We start from the raw sequence: 7,570 nt of genomic DNA, 5'->3' as shown, positions 1-7,570 counted from the left end.
CAGTAGGGAACACTTAGACCATGATTATATATGCATATACTGTGAAGTATTACTCAGCTATTAAAAAGAGTAAGCTCGGTCTATATATAGTGATACGGGATAATGTCCAAGGCTTATTATATGATAAAGCAAGTAAGATACAGAAAACTGCTTAGCATAAGCCCATGTGTAATTTTTAAAGCATACATGCATGTGTGCAGGTGGTTGCCTACACCCAAAAGTCTCTGAAAGGACAGGCAAGAACGGTAAACCTGATTTCCTGGGCGAAGCAGGACTAGGGGCAAATGGTGGGCACTGTCTTCTTTCATTTTATACCCTTCTCTACTATATAGAGATTAATGGTGATCATGATCTTTTTTTTTATTTAAAAAACTAATTTTTATAATAAATATTTGGGACTTATTTTCTTGTAGTCATGAGTTCCTGAGATCCAGGATATTTGTACCCTGTGCATTATTTGTTGATTATTTAATTCTTATAAAGGGAACAAGGTGGGATATTATGACACCCACTTTACAGGTGAGGAAATGTGCTTTGAGGAGATTAAGCAACTCTCTCAAGCTCATAGAGTGACTCTGTCATGCCCAGGACTTGAGTCTGAATTGGGATCCGTTTGGCTCCAAGCCCGCTGCACAGCCCTGGACACTGGCCTCCAACTTCTCATGACTGATAAGTGCATCAGCATCCGCCAGATCCACAAGGATGACCCTAGGACCTTTCTCTCTGTCTCTGCTGCACATCGGGCTCTGGAGGGGAGGAGGCTCACAAGAATGAGCTATTGAGTGAGTGAGAGGCACATGGGTTTAATAGGCTGAATAATGGATCTGACTTATTTCATCACAAGAATTAGGTGAAAATCAGAAACACCAAGTAAGGAGACAGTGATCAGGCCTTTACTGTGTTCCTTGCTTTAGCACTATCCTGTTTTATGGCAAAACTCACCTCCTCCAGGCTGTCCCCGTGCTTAAACGAAGCCAGTGACTGAGTTTTAACCAATGGGAACCTCCGGGGGAGGTTTTAACCTCAGGGGAAGGACTCCTACCTTCTGGACTTGAATACCAACAAATATTTTTAATGTGCTTAGCAAATAATAAAGTTTATATTGTTTTATACAAGATTTACATAGCTGCCTTTTCCCTTGTAGCCTGGAAATGCCATTCCATTATCTTTCAGCCTTTAATGTTACAGACTAGAAGTTCGATGTTCCTTGATTGGTTTTTCTATTGTAGGGAACTAGTTCTTTTTATCTGGAAGACTGTAATATAGTCACATCATCTTAGGAGTTCAGGAATTTTACTGAAATATTGCCTGGCGAACATCACTGCTCACCAGTCCTGCTTTTAACTTGATGAACCTTTCCTTTTTTTAATGGAGGTACTGGGGATTGAACCCAGAGCCTCATGCATGCCAGGCATGCGCTCTACCACGGAGCTATACCATCCCGATGAACCTTTTTAATCTGCAAATTCAGATCTGTCTTCAACTCAGGACACTCTCTCTCCCGAATCCTTGTTAAGGTGTTCATTATCGTCTTTGAACCACTGTTTTCCACATGTTGAATCTTTGAAATACTTCTTTCTCCCCAAATTTCTCTCTCTTCATAGCTTCCTTCTTTAAATCCTTGCTCTGGACTTTGAGATATATCTCCCACTTGTCTGCACAGTGACCATCCTCTCCTTCAATCAGTGTGTTTACTTTGTTGAGTTGGGAAATCACGCGGTTTATCTTCACATTTGTGGTGCACTTGAATCTCCTTCGGTGTCTGAATCACCAAACACCTGATCTGCCAGCATTTTGATCTTGGATTTCCCAGCCTCCAGAATTATGATAAATAAATACCATTAAAGCCACCCAGTCTATGCATTTTAGTTATAGCAGCCTGATCTAAGACAGAATAGTTATCCCCAAGGCCCCAGCCAACATGAAAATCTCTGAGCCTTAATTTTCTGAAATGACTTATGGTCAAGGAAAGCATTGCTAGGGAAAAATAAAAGGGTTTTGTAATAAACTAAGACATGGGTTTGAGAAGTGGTTATATCTTGTGAGCCTTGTAAATCACTTCTGAAGCAGCTTAAGTTCCTCATTGCTTCCTTATGCTGCGGCCTGTGCCAAAGGATTACAGGATGTCAGCTTCCAGCAAGACTCCTGTGTTGAGAATATTGGCCAAATCTGGGAGGAAGAGAAAATACCGCCTCCTTCAGCTAATTTGTTGGATTCAGAGCCATAACATATCAGAGAGGGAGCTCTTTAGTCGCCACCAAGTCAACCTCCGTCTCCTGATTCGTGCTCAGCCTGAGTTCAAAGTGACTTGAAAACTAGAAACACTGTAGAACAAGAATCAAGACAAATAGTGTCTGATGTTTTCAAAATCAGTGAAAGCTCAGTTCTTCCAGCTACCCAGCTGTTTCAAAAACCACAACGGCCAGCAGCTATAAACACAAGCGATGACCTGGAGTTGACAGTGCCTTAGATCCCACAGAATAAACAAAGAAAGAGAACAGGGGGCCACAGGGTTGGGTCACCGGGCTCTGTGGTCCATGCATCCCTCCCTAATGACCAGAGAGATTTGTGGAGACTGACCATAACATGCACTTCTCATCCTGCCCTAGTGATGTTAATTAAGCCAGCCCAGCCCAGGCCACTTGACGAGCCCCTAATACGTGCATGGCTTCTTCACACTCACTCAGTCGAACACTAGAACCTCAACCATTTCACCAACTTGTCTTCCCTTTCCAAACTTGGTACTGATCTCCTTGGCTCCAAAGCTCCTAATCTCTGCTTATGGAACCAAATGTATCCCTCAAGCCTGTCATTTGACCCAGATTCTCCAGATTTTGGTCTCCAGCTTCACTCCTCACACTCACGCCTGAGTTAATGCCTGTTCCAAGGAACCCTCAATAAACTTGCCACTTAAATGAGCCTGGTCACCAGGCCCACGCCCTGGAATAAGCCTGTCCCACTGAACAGTGCTGGACTGGAGAAGGAGGTCCTTCTCCCTTAGACTTACTTGAAATGGCTGGGATGGTTGAGGGTGATCTGTGCAGAACCTGAGATGCTAAGATGTGAATTTCATCCTAAAGAAAACTGAGAGATTTGGGGGGAAGAAAGAACCTTTGATCAAATCTGCCTATACTCTTGAAAGACCACCCGGAGGCACTGTGGAGAATGGATACACATGAGACCAGAGAAAAAGCAAGATCCATACTCAGGGTAGTAGAGTTACACAGGCAAATGTTGCCATAGGTCACAGCAGGGAGGGTGGAGAAAAGTGAGCAAAACCTAACAGAGTAAGTGAAGTGAATTTGAGAAATACTAGTCTTGAGATGATTTTTAAAAAAGGAGCCTAGGTTGGTAGGTGTAGTAGGTTTTATAGTGTCCCCCCCCCACCAATTCATGTCTATCCAAAACCTCAGGGAATGTGACCTTATTCGGAAATAGGATCTTTGCAGGTGTAGTTAGAGTCTCAAGACAATATTACACTGGGTTTGGGGTGGACCTTAAATCCAATGACTGGTTCTTGTAGGAGCAGAAGAGGATAAAGAGACAGAAGAATGCCACATGAAGATGAGGGCAGAGATGGAGTTCTGTGGCCACCAAGGAATGCCTGGAGCCACCAGAAGCCAGAAGCAAGGAAGGATTCTTAGTCTTCCAATGGAGTATCACCTTTCTGACAACTTGATTTCAAACTTCTGGGCTCAAGAATTGTGAAATAATACATTTCTGTTGTATTAAGCCATCCAATTAGTGGTACTTCCTATGGTAGCCCCAGGAAACCCAGGAGGGAGTATGTATTTGTGTGTGTGTGTGTGTGTGTGTGTGTGTGTGTGTGTGTGTGTGTGTGTGCAAGTAGGGAGGCAAGAGGAAGGGATAGGTGTGAGGGAGTTGGCACCAGCAATAGCGAGAAACGTGGGAAGGGAAAATGGCTAACAGAGCTCTTCCTGTTTGTGAAGCATCGCGTTAAGATCTTTGCAGGTTAGCTTCATTTAATCTGAGCAATAGCCCTATTCTGTAGGCACGGTTATCTCCGCCTTTTTCTAGATGAAGTAGCTGAGTATTCATTAACTTGTTCAAGGTTACATGGCTTGAAGCCCAATCCAAGATCTGAGCCTATCTGACTTTAAATCTCATCTTCTACTTCTGGGCATATACAGAGATGGGAGCTGGGTTAATAGAACTGTGTCCGTGAGTCTCTGAAGAAGAAGCATGAGATATTAACTTGAAAGATGTTTTTAGGACATGTTATTAAGTGGAGAAAGCTTTGGAACAAACATAGGCACTTGGGCTTGACTGAAAACCAATCAGAAGCCATTGCCTTTTCCCACTTAACTGTTCTGTGCTGACCAGGCAGGAATAACAGGCTGCCTCAAGTCGCACACAGCCAGCCTCCCAACCAAGGCTGGGCAGGTGGGGCAGGGGGGCTGGGTTACAATGTCAACAAAGAAAAGTGTCTTCCTCCTACATGGGCCCCGGAAACTGGGATCCAGAATAAGACCTCCACCAAACCAAGAGAAACTGTTCACATCTGCAAATAATCCCCTTTGCCAAGATTCTGGTCAGTTCTTTTCTGCTGCACACATACACACAAAGATAGATAAAATTAACCAAATAAATGATAAGAGATCACCTTGGGGTGAGGAGAAGCAGGCTGTGGATGGAGAATGAGGGGAAAGGGGCCTGATGTTCTTAGACTGTAAGCGTATCACACACACGGTGCATGTGCACACAAAGTTCACGTGTGCCCATTACACGCACATGTAAGACCCCCCTCATGCACATGCATGCCCGGGAGCACGTGTCTATGTGCACTCACACACACACTCACACAAATCTGTTTCTTTCCTCCAGAACAACTCCCTAGCTTGGTTGGGGGCAGGGAGAAGGGTTCCTGACGAATTTCATTTCTCTGAAGGAAGAACAGGTCTTGTGGCAGAGCCCGACCACTGGGGCAGCTCAGGGGAAGGGTGGGAAGGGTGGAGGCCTCAAGGCGAATCCCTGAGACCCTGGTGAGTGTATGTCCTTAAGTTCAGAACTCTTGAGTCTGTGGGGTGGATCGTGCCTGGGAGAATTCTCAGACCTCTGGGTCGAAATGTGCCTGTTCTAGTCAGGATGGAGGGAAAAGTTCGTTATTTTTGAGAAGCAAGAAGAGGAGGATGCCTCTTTCCACCAAAGGCGGATCGGCAGCTGTCATTTTAATGGCAGTAACTGACAGTAACAGCTTGGTGGCATCATATTTAACGGGAAGGGACCAGCTCACCTCATGCCCTGGTTGCTATGTACAGAGTTCCAAAGAGGCCATAACAAAGGCTGGGAGAGTCACTGCTCAGGGTAGAAGAGCATTGGGCCTGTCCCCAAGGAAGAGGGGCTGGCTTTGTCCAGCCTCATTGGAATTTATGAGCTCTGCAGAGCGGAGTTTGTGGACATGGCCCAGGAGGCAGGCAAAGCCCCATGGAATTGCTCAGCCAGCCTTCACTCCGAGTGGCTTACTTAAGTAGTTATTGAACTTGGGAGAAAGCAACTAAAGAACCCAGGTCTCCTGTGGCTGTACTTAGATGTAGTGGAAGATTTCCTGGCAATTTTAAAACAACTTTGCCTCCATTTTGTCCCCTTTGGGAGTTCAGTGACCCACTAGCAATTGGCTGCTCCTTGGTGGAGGATAAGAAATGAGTCACATCGTCTTAGATATGAAAATGAAAGCTCCAAGCAGATTTCATTAGCCCTAAGGGGAAAAGGAATACATGAGCCAAGAATGAATAGGTCTGAGTTTAAGAAATCAGCAGACTTGTTTTCTTTGCTTCCCACCCCAAAGCCACCAGGGAAGAGATAACTGGAGGACACGAGTGGCTGAAGGGCCCGGAGGTAGGCGTGGCTATGACATGGCCAGGTCCACTTAAGAAGTCAGCACAGCTGTCTGAGGTGATGGCGGAGAGCCCAGGGAAATGGGCTAATAAATCAAGTGCCTTAAGGTGGAGAGATCTGCCCCCAGAAGCCCTCCAAGCAGGAGGGGAGGCAATGGACCTTTGTTCTGTCACTGGCAGGTACAGGGTGCTGGAGTGCCATGATGTCAGCATGGAGGGTTCAGAACTGGGGCTGCAACACAGAGCTCCTGGTTCTCCATCCTACACTGTCCCTTTAATGTCAAGTCATAATCTGTCTGTCTCCTACCCTGCTGTTGTAGGAGGCCCAGTCTTTGACCAGATTCCTCATTCCCAGTATTTCTGAGAATCCCTGAGGCTTGATGGGGTCTCTCACAGGTCCAACCCATCTGTCCCTTGTTGCCTCAGTCAACCATTTGAGGCTGGATCTGCTTTTTGTAGAAGATTCTTCTTAACATCTCATGATCAGTTTCTCGAGACTTGTCACCCTAAGAATGGACACAATTCGAGCCCTTAATTACCCAAGCACAAGCAGGGCCACTCTGCAATATACAGTATCACTTTGTGGAAGGCACTGGCCTCTCACGAAGGACTCTGCAACATGTAAACAGCAAAGTAAATGCTAGATCACGGGTATGGCTATTCCCAGTCTCCATGATAGTCATCCATTCCCCACCCCCCAACCCCTGGCTCTTCAGCATGTGGCAGGGGTCAGTTACTTCCCCTCGGTGAGACTTCTGAGTCACATCTCCCTTTCTTGGAGCCCAGGCTCCCAAATCCTGACTAGCCACATATATATGACCGCCCCCCCCAAAAGAAACATAATCTCAGGGATGTGATCCCAAACTCAATATAGAAAGACCAAATTTTTGCATTACACGCCCAGCTATACTGCACCTTTTTAGGCAGAACATCCCATTGCAGAACAGGAAAAGAAGCTCGAGTCCGCAGTTACGGCAGCAGTAACAACAGCAATAATTACAGCAACAGCCATGGTTTATGCAATACCACGCTATTGCAGTACTAAGGCTACCACTTTATATACATTATTTCCAATCTTTATGTGGCCATTGAGCTTGTTAGATAGTAGTTCCATTTTATGGATAGGAAAACTTAAGAAGAAATAAAGTAACTTGTCCAAGGGTCAAACACTTGGAAAATTTAGAAATAGGATTCGGTTCAAAGTACCATTCAGCCATAAGAAATGACAACGTAATGCCATTTGCAGCAACATGGATGTCCCTGGAGAATGTCATTCTAAGTGAAGGAAGCCAGAAAGAGAAGGAAAAATACCATATGAGATCGCTCACATGTGGAATCTAAAAAAAAAAAAAAGAAAAAAAGAAAGAAGAAAGAAGAAAAAAACAAATGAAAATAAATACAAAACAAAAACAGACTCATAGAATACAAACTTGTGGTTGTCAGGGGAGAGGGTGGGAAGGGGCAGACTGGGAGATCGAAATTTGTAGATACTGACAGGCATATGTAAAATAGATAAACAAGATTCTACTGTATAGCACAAGGAAATATATACAAGATCTTGGGGTAACTCACAGTGAAAAAGAATGCGACAATGAATACATGTATGCTCATGTATAACTGAAAAACTGTGCTCTACACTGGAAATTGACACAACATTGTAAACTGACTGTAACTCAATAAAATAAAATTAAAAACAAAATAGGATTCGGTTCAAG

At 44.6% G+C, this 7,570-nt stretch overlaps 1 non-coding gene across 1 annotated transcript; it reads right to left on the bottom strand.

Annotated features, from left to right (window-relative positions):
* Positions 1-1,369: 1,369 nt before the first annotated feature.
* TRNAA-GGC (transfer RNA alanine (anticodon GGC)) lies at positions 1,370-1,442 on the bottom strand. The gene has a single exon. It is a non-coding gene; the product is annotated as a tRNA-Ala (tRNA).
* Positions 1,443-7,570: the final 6,128 nt, after the last annotated feature.

The sequence above is a fragment of the Vicugna pacos genome, chromosome 16 (assembly GCF_048564905.1).
Source record: "Vicugna pacos chromosome 16, VicPac4, whole genome shotgun sequence".
NCBI classification, from domain to species: domain Eukaryota; kingdom Metazoa; phylum Chordata; class Mammalia; order Artiodactyla; family Camelidae; genus Vicugna; species Vicugna pacos.
Note: the sequence above shows the minus strand (reverse complement) of the source record. Positions and strands in the feature narration are given on the sequence as shown.